The sequence below is a fragment of the Patagioenas fasciata genome, chromosome 26 (genome assembly GCF_037038585.1).
Source record: "Patagioenas fasciata isolate bPatFas1 chromosome 26, bPatFas1.hap1, whole genome shotgun sequence".
Classification (NCBI taxonomy): Eukaryota; Metazoa; Chordata; class Aves; order Columbiformes; family Columbidae; genus Patagioenas; species Patagioenas fasciata.
This window is the reverse complement of record NC_092545.1, coordinates 1,174,009-1,188,269: the sequence shown is the minus strand read 5'-3', so window position 1 is coordinate 1,188,269 and position 14,261 is coordinate 1,174,009. Positions and strand designations below refer to the sequence as shown.

The 14,261-nt window shown below is 49.4% G+C and overlaps 1 pseudogene; it reads left to right on the top strand.

The window, feature by feature from the left end:
- The window catches only part of LOC136112124 (dynein axonemal heavy chain 9-like), a 69,719-nt pseudogene that overhangs the window by 35,160 nt on the left and 20,298 nt on the right, over window positions 1-14,261 (top strand).

The following is a 14,261-nucleotide window of genomic DNA, read 5'->3' as shown; positions in this document are numbered from 1 at the left end:
TGGAGGGGTTTAAAAGACATTTAGACGAGGTTCTTAGGGACATGGATTAGTGCCAGAGCTAGGGTATGGCTGGGCTTGATCCTGAGGGTTTCTTCCACCCAAAATGATTCTGTGATCTGGGGGGATGCTGAGTGCCCTGTGCTTCTCAGAGTCACTTAGCACCTCCCAGGGTTTGGCCCTGCTTGTATGTGTGTGAGAAGCTGCGTCCACTTGCAGCACAGCTCATGAGAGGGAGGGTTGTAGTTCTTTGTGAGTCAGTGAGTCAGAATTAGATGGACAAATCCGCCTCCACCCTTCCTTCTCTGAAAGCATCAGAGCATTGGGCATCTCACGCAGAATCCCAGAATGTCAGGGTTGGAAGGGACCTGGAAAGCTCATCCAGTGCAATCCCCCCATGGAGCAGGAACACCCAGCTGAGGTTCCACAGGAAGGGGTCCAGGGGGTTTGAATGTCTGCAGAGAAGGAGACTCCACAACCTCCCTGGGCAGCCTGGGCCAGGCTCTGACACCCTCACTGAGAAGAAGTTTCTTCTCAAATTTAAGTGAAACCTCCTGTGTTCCAGTTTGAACCCATTGCCCCTTGTCCTATCACTGGTTGTCACCGAGGAGAGCCTGGCTCCATTCTCCTGACACTGCCCCTTTATATATCTGTAAACATGAATGAGTCCCCCCTCAGTCTCCTCTTCTCCAGCTCCAGAGCCCCAGCTCCCTCAGCCTTTCCTCACACGGGAGATGCTCCACTCCCTTCAGCATCTTGGTGGCTGCGCTGGACTCTCTCCAGCAGTTCCCTGTCCTTCTGGAGCTGAGGGGCCACAACTGGACACAATATTCCAGGTGTGGTCTCCCCAGGGCAGAGCAGAGGGGCAGGAGAGCCTCTCTGACCTACTGACCACCCCCTTCTAACCCACCCCAGGTACCATTGGCCTTCCTGGCCACAAGGGCCCAGTGCTGGCTCATGGTCACCCTGCTGTCCCCAGGACCCCCAGGTCCCTTTCCCTCATTTCTCATCTCCCCTATGGGAGTTTTTCTACCTCTCTGCTGTAATTGAGAGAGGCAGCTCCTGTCTGGGACTGCTTTGGGAGCTTCCCCTTTCTGTGGGGACGTCAATCCTAGGAGAATCTCACCTTCATTGGCGTGGGGCGCGCAGTGATGCAGTTGTGTGTTACGCAGTGGTCTGGAAGAAGTGCTGGTGACCTGCTCAGCTCCCAGCAGGCAGATGCTGATGTTGAGAGCCCACAGCATCTCCCTGTTGGCTTTGCAGACTCAGATGGAGGTGAACAGGAAAGAACTGAATTATTCTTTTCCTTCTGGAAGAGTGCTTTTGGTGAACATGGTTGTTCTATAGGAGGTCTGGGCTGTTTATCATAGGTCTTAGACAGAAATAAAGATCTTTCTTCTCCATGAAAGAGAATTTAGGATATTTCACTAGCACAAAATCAGTTTCTAGTAGTCGAAAAACAGGAAAGTTCATAGTGAAGAAAACTCCACGTTGTGCTGAGAATAGGATGAGGTGGAGAAATGGCTACAGACTTCTCATCACTACATGTAGGGAAATTTGGGGTAGGAGTCATGAGGTGTTTCAATGTTTTCTATGCTTTTGCTCTGTATGGAAGATTTCCCAATGGAGAAACATGATTTATTAAGGCATGTCTGTTTTCTAAATTACGTAGAAATAGGTGGAAGTATTACAAGAGACAGCAAGAGGCTTTTGTTGGCAGTATGTTGGCCACATTTGAGAAGATGTGGTGCTACCTAAATATCCAAGATATTTTGTTAACATGATTTTGCTTGTGACATGTATAGTGATCTTCATTCCGCTCGTCCTATCTCGGTTGCTTTATTTATACAACCCGTTTTGCAGGTGCAACGTCATCTTTCCAAACTCTTTGACAGCTTGGCCAGGATGAAATTCCAGCTGGACTCTGAGCAAAAGCCAACCAAGGTTGGCCTGGGAATGTACAGTAGAGAGGAGGAGTACGTCAGCTTCAGCGAGCCTGTGACTGCAGTGGGCAGGTGAGAGGGAAGTCCTTGTCTATCAGAACTGTCCGGTGGAGTCTGCTCCCCTGCCCCTCGTGTGAGATCCCTTGCCAAGACGTCATAGAGCTTCACTGCTCTCCCTTGGTGCATGAGAAAAGCTGGAAGAGGTGGTGATTTAGTACCTCCTTACACCACAACCTTTCGTGTCACTCTGGATAGGTCCTCACTAAGGGGGGACGTGGATGTCGCAGTCCACTGTGAGAGAAAGAGCTGTGCCATTTTTCTGACTAGGTTTTTAATTTGATTTTTTCTAAGACCTTTTGAAGGTTAGTCTTAAAGCTTGCTACAAATATCCTCGGTGAGGGAGGGGATGCAGACTGAAAAGAGACTAAGCTATTCCATAGTACCTCTGCACGGGTGTGTTTGGCAGGAGAAGGCCTTTTACCTGTTTCTCAAGTCTTCATTATTTCATACCACGAGTGAAAGTATGAAATGTAAGAATCAAGCTACTGCTCAGCTTATCTATCCTGGTAGTTTCACCTTTCTGCATGGTCTATTACAGGAAGCTAAAGTACGTAATACCGGCTACTGAGCTCCCCAGCAATGGAGCTTGCTGCGTTCAGTCTGTCTTCTTGTTGAGGGCTTTGCCTGTGAAATATGAAATTCAGCAGGAATTGTGTTCCCAAGTTTGGCAGCATCTTTCTTCTGCTGCTGGCAGACTGCCCACATCCCACCAGGGATTCTGTCATGGCCTGGAGGTGGAACACACCTGGCCAAATTATTCATTGACGGAGTTCATTTTGGTTCCTCCTGTAGCTAGAGTTCAAGAAAAAAATCTGTCTTCTGTTCTTGGTGTCTGGAAGTAGATGCTAATCCTACAGTACCAGAATTAGCCAAATCTACCCAGTCTGAAGGAGGCTGTGAGGTTTGGTTAACTCATAGAATGTCCTGAGCTGGAAGGGACCCACCAGGATCGTGGAGTCCAAGTCCTGTCCCTGCAGTGACAACCCCACAGGTCACCCCGTGTGTCTGAGGACGTTGCCCAGTCACTCCTTGAACACTGTCAGGTTGGGGCTGTGACACCTCCCTGGGAGCCTGTTCAGTGTCCAGCACCTCTGGGTGAAGAACCTTTCCCTCATGTCCAGTCTAAAGAGAACTGAGATGCTTGCCTCATTTCCTATCTTCACTAATTACCAAAGGCACTTAAGAAGAGCAAATGTGTTACTGGGATTTAATCTCTTTTCCAGGTTGAAGTCTGGCTCAGTCATGTACTAGACAGCATGAGGGCTACTGTGAGAGATGAGATGACAGAAGCCGTCATGGCTTATGAGGAAAAACCAAGGGAACAATGGCTCTTTGACTATCCTGCCCAGGTATCTGCCACTGCTTCTTATCACCACTCAGGCTGGCTCGTGGAAAGGTAGCTCTTGGGTTCCCCATCAGTCCTGCCCTTCCCTTCTTTCAGCAGCTGTGGACAGGCATGTTTCTGGCCTCCACCTTGCTATCCAGGAGAGAGGGAGGATGAGTTGTCCTTTATCCTGGCGGTCTCCTGATGGAGTTTTCAGGCTGAGCTCCATGCTCTGGTTGGGGCTCTTGGTTGGGTGACAGAGCCCAGGGGCTTGGGCAGTGCAGTCTGTACAGCCAGAGCAGTGAGAGGTGCAGCAGGAAGGCAAAGTGGTGAGGCCTGATAAGAGTGAAGAGCCCCTCAGATGCACCTCTGACAACCTCGTGGTCTCCAACTCTTCCTCCTCTGCTGTGTCAGGCATGTGAAAGGTGCTGATTTACTTATAACTAGCTGCTAAATGTGTCTATCACTGATATGGTGTTTTAAATGAATGTCATGGAGCAGATCCTTGTTGTACTGTCTGCTGTGACTACTGTATGAAAAAATACTTAATTTCATGTCACGGATGTTTCATCCTTGATCTCCCTGTGGATCCGACACTCTTGAACATAAGGAAGCTTTGGTATTTTCCCTGATACTGAACCAGCCTATTTCCCTAGGTGGCGCTTTGCTGCACCCAGATCTGGTGGACAACCGAGGTTGGGATTGCCTTTGCCAGGGTGGAGGAAGGCTACGAGAATGCGATGAAGGAATAGCACAAGAAGCAAGTGACCCAGCTGAACACCCTCGTTACCATGCTGATCGGGCAGCTCTCCAAGGGCGACAGACAGAAAATCATGACCATTTGCACCATCGACGTGCATGCTCGGGATGTGGTGGCAAAGATGATAGCACAGAAGGTTGGTGTTGGCAGTTCAGCACAGTTCTGTGGGTGCTGGAGAGGGGGCTTCAGGGGGCCCAACCACTGGCCATTCAGATCACTGCCGGTCTCAGTGGGAGACGTATGACTAAATTTATTTCTACAATGTTTGTAGTAAGTGTGCAGAAAGCCCCTGTAAGCCTGCAGAGCTGTGCTGTGTCATGGCCCTGCAACACCAACTTGTAGTTGCTGCAGATTCACACCAGGAGTGAGAGCGCGGCACTGCGTCCTGGTGCCAAGACATGTGCTGGTGGATGATGGTGGTGTGTTGGGAGGCTGCTGGACTCAGTCTCAGTTTTGACTTTAGAAAGTAAGAAAAAGCATTCAAGCTTTGTTCTTTGTAGCGTCCTTTGTCTGGTGTGGGGCCACAGGGACTTATGTGGGACTCCCTTCTGCAACACCTCTCCCACACTACTCCCCTGTCCCTGACACCATGCCAAGTGTTTAGCCTTGCAGGTGGGTGGGAAGATGCCCTGAATGTATTGGGTTGTGGCTCTTCCCTCATCTGTGTCATCTCAGAGGCAGCCAGGCTGCTCACAGGGTTTCTGTCTTCAAGGCTCAGCTGGGCTCAGTGGTGCCTCGGTCCAGCCTGGGGTGAAGTGATGCATCTGGACCTGCCTGCTGGTTGTGCAGAGAGCGCTGGCCATGCCTGTCTTTGTCCACCTGTCCCCAGTCTGTTTCCTTGGTGCTGTCTGCAACCTCTTCCTTGTCTAGATGGCCTCTGCTCCTTCTCTCACTCTGGTTGCATTATGAGACCTTCTTCATGACTTGCTGCTTCTTAAATCTATTCAGGAGTCTTTTTGTAAGGCTCTTTCTCTTGGCCATTAATTTTTTCCTCTCCCACCAGTGTGGTCACTAATTTGGTTCCTCCCCTTTACTGATGGGAGATGGGGAGGTGACATTTCTCACCGCATTGCAAGGAGGCGGCCTTCCTCACCACACCTGCCTTGCAGTGAGGACCAGTCATCCCCCATGAAAATTTTATAGCAGTCGCTATTTTGGCCCCCGAGCTGCATGTGTCTGGCATCCCCGGCCTTCCTGTGATGGTGTTTGTGGGTGTGTTGCAGGTGGACAAAGCCCAGGCCTTCATTTGGCTGTCACAGCTCCGGCACAGATGGTCAGATGAGGAACGGCACTGCTTTGCCAACATCTGTGACGCCCAGTTCCTGTACTCCTATGAATACCTTGGCAATACCCCTCGGCTTGTGATCGCTCCGCTGACCGACAGGTAAGTCCCTGGGACACAATGTCATAGCTGGGCTTTGCCACACAGGTAGAGAGAGAGATGCCAACCAAAGATGGATTTAGTTCAGACACCTGTATCCCTCTTGTTCTGTCTCCATGTCCCAGCACTCCAGTGGTCGAGCTCTAACTCTTATCTGGTTTTTGGTGGTACCCTCTGGGGAATTTGTACATCAGATCCCTGGGTGGGATTCAGCTCACACATTAAAACACTTGTGGGTGTCTTCCTGTGCACAAGATGTCCACAGTCCATAAAGCTGGTGAGTCTAGAGAGCTTTCATCCCATCTTGAAGCAGACATCTACCTGGTTGCCTCAGTGGGGACACCTAGGGTTACTTGAGATACTCTGTGTTGTCCCACCTGGCTTCCAGCTGCCAATCCAGAAGTGTAAAAGTCTCCTATGGACCCCTTGTCATATCTCTCCACCCTATGTGACATTTCAGCAACCAAGAGCATCTCAGGTGGCTCTAGTCACCTGTGTTAGTCAGCTGCGTCAAGCCCCCAGGTATCATCAGGTTTTGTTGGCTATATTGACTACACCTCTGTGGCTTATACAGGTAGTATAGATACTCACATGTGGACACCACCCCAGTGTCCATCATCAACATGATGGAGAAACTTTGGGACTTGCTGCAGCTTTGAGTTGGGTTCACTCATAGGCCACCTGAGCAGGTTTCTGTCAGTGACAGGTCTTCCAGAAAAGCTGTCCTTTTCTCATACTGCCTGAGATGTGCCCAATATCCATGAGTTGTATGAGGATCCAGAGAGAACACAAGCTGGACATGAAGAGGTTTGGGCAGACCTTGGTGGAAGATGAGTATCTCTTGGAGAAAACAGAGCTGAGCAGAGGTGGTAATTAATGCCAAGAAGGCTTTCAGCTCAGACATGACCCCTGCTCACGTACAGCTTTTCAGAGGAGAGGCTCTGCTGAGTGCAATGCTCTAGTGCTATTGCCCTGCAGCCCACAGTTGACCTATTGGACATATTTCCTTTTTTCATTCATCATTCACTGTGACAGATGTTACATCACCCTGACCCAGTCACTGCACCTGACCATGAGCGGAGCACCTGCAGGCCCTGCGGGCACTGGCAAGACGGAGACTACGAAAGATTTGGGGCGAGCCCTGGGCATCATGGTGTACGTGTTTAACTGCTCCGAGCAGATGGACTACAAGGTATGGCTCCCACCTCGGCTGCAGTGCGGTCGCATGGGGCTGGGGATGCTCAGGGCCCGAGCAAACCTGAAGGATGAGAGTAATCCAATGGTACCTGGGGTGCATTAGGAGAGGTATGACCAGCAGGTCAAGGGAGGTTGTTCCTTCCGCTCTGCTCTGCCCTGGTGATGCCACATCTGGAGTTGTGTCCAGTTCTGGGCTCCCCAGTTTAAGAAGGAATAACTGCACAGAGTCCAGCAGTGGGCTACAAAGATGCTGAGGGGTCTGGAGCTTCTTTCTTGTGAGGAGAGACTGAGAGAGCTGGAGCTGTTGAGCTGGAGAAGAGAAGCTGAGAGGGATCTGATCAATGGGATCAGTATCTCAGGGTGGGTGTCAGAGGGTGGACCAGACTCTGTTCAGTGGTGCCCAACGCCAGGGTGAGGGACAACGGGCACAGACTGAAACACAGGAGGCTCCATCTGAACATGAGCAGAAACTTGTTTGCTGGGAGGTGCCAGAGCCTGGCCCAGGCTGCCCAGGGCGGGTGTGGAGTCTCCTTCTCTGAGACATTGAAACCCGCCTGGACCCACCTGTGTGATCTGCTCTGTGACCCTGCGTGAGCAGGGCTTGGACTGGGGGATCTGCAGAGGTCCCTTCAGCCCCACCAGGCTGGGATTCTGTGATCACCTCTCTCCAAATCCCTGCTACACTCCTTTAAGCTGAATGCCTTTTCCTTCTCCTCCCGTTCCTTCTCTAAGATTTGCACGAGGTTCTTCAGGAGGCAGAGACCCGAACTATCTTCTCTGCCTCATTATGCATTTCCCTTCCTTTCTGGAGTTAGATTTCATGTGCAATTCTTCAAAAATGTTGGTCTGTTCAGTTGAGACCAAGGCTGTGCTGATAGTTGGACCCTGGTCGTTTCTTCTCGGCGTGCTCGCGACCTGGCAGCCCCTGGCACGGGGAGGGACCTGTCCTGGTTTTCTCAGGATCCTCTCCCAGAATAAACCCAAAACATAGTGAACCTTCAGCCGCTACAGAGCACTGAATCATTAGGCTGAGTCTTGCTCTCTGCCGGTCTGGCACGGTACAGTGATTTTGGTAGCCTCGGATCATATTTCATTTAGCTTATGGGCTCTCCCAGGAAACGGGACCATCAGTAATTCAGCACAAGTGACCTTTAAATGAAGCTGGTGCACAGATATATCGAGAAAGTGCAATTAGCAGATAAAGTGGCAAGCTGCGCAGAGCTATAAATATTATAATTGAGTTGTGCCTGCTGTTTCCATGCACTTTTCTAAATACCCACAATAGACTGTAAATTGCTATAAATAAACAGGCTGGGAAATAAAATCAATTTTTTGCTGGAGTTGATTCCATTTATGATTTCACTCTTGTAATCTTTGTTTTTGTTTTGTTTTTCCAGTCTTGTGGGAATATTTACAAAGGCCTTTCCCAGACGGGAGCCTGGGGCTGTTTTGATGAATTTAACAGGATCTCAGTTGAGGTCCTTTCTGTGGTTGCTGTACAGGTGAGTGGAGAAACACTCATAAATAAATACAAACAGAGCAGAGCCATTCTGCAGTCTTTGGAGCAAGGGTAAAAACGGCAATTGCATATTGCCGGTTTCAGTTCTGTGTATAGGCGGGTGTGGGATTAGATCTCAAGATTAATCACATGAATATCACAGCACTGCCAAGATGTCGCAGTTACGTGCTGCAAAGATATTTGTCACTTTTCTTGCCCCAGTTACAGCATTTGTGCCAAGACAATTCTTTGTAGCATCTTTTCTCAGACCACTACGCACCATGGCTCTGTACCTGTTCCTCCTCAGGAAAGCACTCGTGTCATTAATCTGCTGTGAGATAATTGCAGCACATCGTTTCAAGACAGAGAAGCTGCCTTGACTTGCGGCTGCTCAGTCTGCAATGTAGGGAATAATTTTCACAGAGGGGAAGAGGGGTGTTTGGGGCAGATCCGCTGGACTTCTGGGGGTTCCTTATCACCCCTGCTCAGGCACAGGTTGTGTGTCATACTCAGGAAATGGGAATACATTCAGGATTAATTTTCTTAACCTGTCTCCAAAACTATATGGCTGTGGATTTAGTTCTGGTGTCTGTAACGACAGCTCTGCCAAGTGGCTTTGGAAGGTATTCCTGGCCAACTGGCACCATTCCTTGGAGGAATGTGTGCAGCCCCGTGGTGCTCCCAAAAGCCAGTGTCAGCTGGTGACACTCGGGAGCTGGAATCTGGGGCAGATCTGCGGCCCTTGCTGACGCGCTTGCCCAGGGTACCCTGACACCGTGGGATTAAACCTGGGACAGAGCTATTGGAGCGGTGCCCAGCTGGGCATGGGTGTTTCCCCTGGCGAATGGTTTCTCATCTCCTCTGTAGTTCAGCTGCTCAGTGCATTGTGTTGGTGAGTCTCGTGTGAAGCGCAGCAGCATCCCTGGAGAAGGCCTGGAAGGGAGACTGGCCTCCCCATCGTGCCAGAAAGTCCTGTGCTCTCGTGCTTATATATATAATCTGTCACTTCGCGTCCTCCTTCCCCTCCTCTTACCAGCCCATGAGGAAACCTGGCATTATTTTATACAGGGGAAGCCTTGGGGGGCTTCAGTGCAGAAAACTGAGGTGCCAAAGTGCCCAAGTTCTTCAGGATCCAACTGTCAGCTGAGTGCGTGTTTTAGGATCCTAATATCTGATTGAGGTGCTGAATTGTTCCTGGACTCCCTTTTGGGCTCAGTGTTATAGAAAGATATAAAGCTCAGAAGTTTCTACACTTCTGTAAATGTTTCGGTCAAAGACATTGTTCTTAACCCCTCCATGAACTCCTCGTTCTTCTCATCTGTTTCACTCATAATTGGTACCTTACGTGGCATCCCAGAGAAGCCCCAGGCAGGCACAAGAGTTTATGTATCATTCCCTCTCAATTTCTCTTCCGTCAGGTCCTAGTTTAAAGTTGTCATTGAAAAAAAGTCTTTGAGGATCTTGAAATAAAAAGGGAAGCTGAACAAAAGAAGCCCAGGAATGACTCAACTGCTGATGGTTCCCTCGCTCCTGGCTGGAGCGTGGCAGCTGAAGAAAGCGGCACGGCCGTCATTCCATCATGGTGTCTCCTGGCTGCTATTAGGAGTGTTACCATGGCCATGTTTAATTGGCTGTCTTACTCATGCAGCTGATGTCGATATGGTTCCTTGCAGGGAAAAATTCGATTAATTGCTTTACTTTGAGATGGCAAACAGTAGTGAGGTTAGAGCGGTGAATAGAGAGAGATTTGCCCCTCGCTGAGGTGCTGTTTGCAGAGAGGTGAACTCTTCGGAAGGAGAGGAATGAGCAGAACAAAGCTGCAATCAGGCAAATATAAAAAACAATATAATATTAGTGAGTGAAGGTGTTAGGAGAGGTTTTACAGCTTCTGCCTTCTGGTTTTGGTTTTAAATCAAACATCTGATGTCCCAAAATCTTTAAAAGTGATATCAAGTGGTCAGTTTACAACTGAGCTGAGGCCAAGCTTATTGGGAGGTGCTACCCCTTCTCTGGGCCTGGTCAGGGAACGGAGCAGGCACAGGAGGGTTTTGGGATGTCCTGAAGAGCAACGCTGTGTGGGGAGAGGTGAGATGGGTAAAGGGAATAATGGGCCCATATTGTGATAGACTTTGGGGAGTGCGTTTGGGTGTTGGCTGTGTTGTGGATACCTGTACTGCCCTGTGTCTCTCTCACACATCAGACCTCTGCTGGGCTGGCTGGTTCAGAGATGGTGGAGCCTCTGGTGGTGTTTTTGCTGTGAGATGTGCTGAGCAGTGTCCCACAGGTGATGTCAAAAGCCAAGGTGAATGCAGGCAGTGCTGGGGACATTTCCCGCTCCTGAGTTGCTCTTCCTGACCCACGTTCATCATTGTCTCATGGAGCAAAGGTGTGAAGTCTTGCAACTCCTTTGCATTTTGACTTTCCACTCTCTTCAGCTCTTTTTTCTGCTTTGCCAGAGTTTGACTGAGATGGGAAATTGATATTGCCATGCTGATGTACTCCAAACAGTGTATAAAGCTTTATGCTGCCGGTAAAAAATAAAACAGTGATTAGCCCCATTTGTCACGAGGCCAAGAGTAACGGAGGAAGCACCGTTGTCTGATGTGTTTTTCATAAGTGAACGCTGATACTATAGTACTGTCTTGATTTCTAGGTGAAGAGCGTGCAGGATGCAATACGGGAGAAGAAGAAATCCTTCAATTTTCTTGGAGAAGACATCAACTTAGTACCATCAGTAGGCATTTTCATCACCATGAACCCTGGTTACGCAGGGCGAACAGAGCTACCTGAGAATTTAAAAGCTCTCTTCAGGTGAGTCCAGGTCAGGGTTTGTGACCTGGCAGAAACTGTCTTTTGGAACATCCAGGCTCGACCTCATGTCCTTGGGGAATTCACTTGCACAGGGCATTCGCAGGTAGTTTAAGCCTTGCACAACAGGCCTGGGTCTGGGCACGCACAGGCAGGGCAAAGGAGCTCTGTCCCTTGTCGTGGGGAAGGCAGAGGGTGACCTGGCTCATAAAAGAAGGCCTAGAAGATGAAGCTGCAAATGCGCTGCCTGTAAGACCTGTAGTCAAGAAATACTTGTTCTGCAATGCCTCCTCACCTGTCATTTTAGGCCGTGTGCGATGGTTGTGCCAGACTTTGAGCTGATCTGTGAAATTATGTTGGTGGCTGAGGGATTCATCGAGGCCCGGGTGTTAGCCAGGAAGTTCATTACTCTCTACCAACTCTGCAAAGAGCTCCTGTCCAAGCAGGTGAGCCTGATTCTGTGGCTGAGTGGTATGATGAATCTCCAAAATCAGCAGAAACATGGCACTGTGCTGCTCAGCTCCATGGCTAACGTTTCACAGCTTTTATTTAATGACTGCATTTGCACTGGCTGCTGGGGGAGGAGAGGGTTGGTGATCATCGGAGCAATAAAATTTTCAGACTGCTTTACTGGAGCATCTGCAGGGACAAAAGCATTTGACCAGCTGCATTAATGGGAGACCTTTCAGTGAGTTTAAATGACACCATGTTTGGGGTAGTATTCAGTGACCTTTTGCTTTCCAGTCTCTTCCTGTTGATTCTCCTGCCTGCAAAGGGTTTATGGTGTCCCTCTCTGAGTTCAGCCTTAGGCTGGTTCCAGGTCTTGTTAGAGTTACTGTCAGTGCAAAGCAAATCAGATTTTTCCTTGTCATTATTTGTGTAGATCGAAGCTGGGTCCAGAGGAGACCTGAATCAGGATTCCTGATGATACAAACCTGATCTTGGCTGTGCCAGCATGAGGCTGGGTGGGATATGCTCTGTCGCAGAAACTTGGTGCTGTGCCTTGAGGGGCCTGGTGGAAGCCATGGCCTCCCACACAGAGCAGTCAGCTGTCGAGCTGTGCTCTGGAGGGTGTTAACAGGACAGAAATATGAACAGTTGTTTGTTGGCTTGAGAGTTCTTCTCATGCCGTTTTGTGGTACTTTTTCAGCAATGTCTTTACTGACCCCTTATTCCTGGACCTCCTCTGAGACCAAACAGGCTTGTCATCTTGTGATGGGCAGGGTGGAGAAACTTGGGTCTTTGGGGCCTCATAATGGACTAACAAGCCTTTCACCTTGGTGGCTCCTGCAGATGCAGGGGGCTGGCTGGCCTTGCTATAGGTGCTTTATGATTTAGGTGAAACAAATTGCTTTGGTCTCTGGAGTGCAAATCCTGCTGCTGTCTTACTGCCAACTGTGAGCCCATGTGATGGTCTGAACAGCTGAATTATTTGACTCTTTAATACTGTCCCTGACGGGAATCTCACCTACTGAGATGGAAACCAGGTCACTCAGGCTGGAGAAGGTCTCTGGCCACAATGCAAATAACAGATTTAGATGTATTTTCATTGCTTACTAGTCTGGCAGTTTGGGAATGGTGGTTCTTCACCCTACATGGTACTGTCTAAGCATAAACTCATGCCTCTTTTTTTTTCTTCCTCTGGTGTAGGATCACTACGACTGGGGCTTGCGTGCCATTAAGTCAGTGCTGGTTGTTGCTGGCTCCCTCAAGCGAGATGACCCAGAGCGACCCGAAGACCAGGTTCTGATGCGCTCTCTTCGTGACTTCAACGTCCCCAAGATTGTGACGGATGATGTGCCGGTGTTTATGGGGCTGATTGGGGATCTATTCCCTGCACTGGATGTGCCTCGGAAGCGTGACCTGAATTTTGAGTCGTTTGTGAGGCAGGCTGTGCTGGACCTCCGGCTGCAGGCTGAGGACAACTTTGTGCTCAAAGTAAGACCAAGAGATCTTCTGCTACACCCACGTCGCCATCAAATCATTTGGGTTTTCTCAAACAGCTTTGCTTCTACAAAGAGAGCTCTGCACAGCATTGTCCTTGCAGGCAGATCTCGCTGGAGGGCAGTCAGCTGTGCTGGGTCTGAGGCAGTTGCACCTGCTCCTGAGGTCAGCACTGGATCAGTCTCTGGGCTTCCAAAGGGGCCAACTTTTGTAGGCTCATGAAAGTGTAGCCCCTGGAGAGCAGGGCCTCATCAGGTGGTGGTTGTCAAGTATAAACAGCGCTGAAAGTTTATCTGCAGGCTGAGGATTTCACCCATTGTGATTAGAGTGGCTGGACCAAACTCAATTGTCAAATCTGCTTGTGTCTCAGGGTCACGTCTTTCTAAAGAGGTGGCCCAGTGGGACCTATTTTATAGACCTGAACTTCAGTTTGGCATCTTTGTCTAAAATTTGGGAGTGTTTTTCTCAGGTGGTGCAGCTGGAGGAGTTGCTGACGGTGCGGCACTCTGTCTTCGTGGTGGGTAACGCGGGCACGGGCAAGTCTCAGGTGATGAGATCCCTGAACAGGACTTACCAGATAATGAAGCGACGTCCTGTCTGGACAGACCTCAACCCCAAGGCAGTCACCAATGATGAGCTCTTTGGCATCATTAACCCAGCAACAAGAGAATGGAAAGACGGTAAATGTCATTTCATGTCTGAAATATGTAGATAAAGACGGGTATTTTTAATGAATTTCCCGAGCAGCAGCAGGGTGACTGGTTCTTCATGTGCAGGTCTGAGAGCCCAGGTGCTTGTCTGCTGCCTACAGCCACATGACAGTTTGTTGTTGAAAGGATACACAGGATGTTTTAGCTCTTTGATCTTCACATGGGAAATATAGCATAAGCCTACTTGATCCTATTGCCCTAAGAATAATTTTAATGCCCATTAATACCAACACTTACCAGTTCCTAAGTGGGGCAGGCAGGTTTTGGGAGTTGGCTGGACCAGTGATGGAAGAGATGTCCCTCCTGCACTGTGGTGTGCACTGGGACCCCAAAAAATGTCCCATCCCCAGGTTTTCATTGCTGATAGCACGCACAGCAGCCTTAACGTCAGTTTTTCCACTCAGTATGGCTGCCCGATCTCTGTAGCACACCAGCGTTTGCCAAGCTGTTGATCCTGCTTACTCCTGAGGAACATTTCAAACTTGCTGGAAGATTACAGAAAATCTGGAGTGGAAATGTTGGGTTGTGACTGATACATAAAGGCAGCTTCGATTTACGTGTGCGGCGGGTTTGGGAGGTGTGGGGGAGGTGAGGGAAGACATTACCATGAATCATCCACAGCAGCAGATGAGCTGCCAC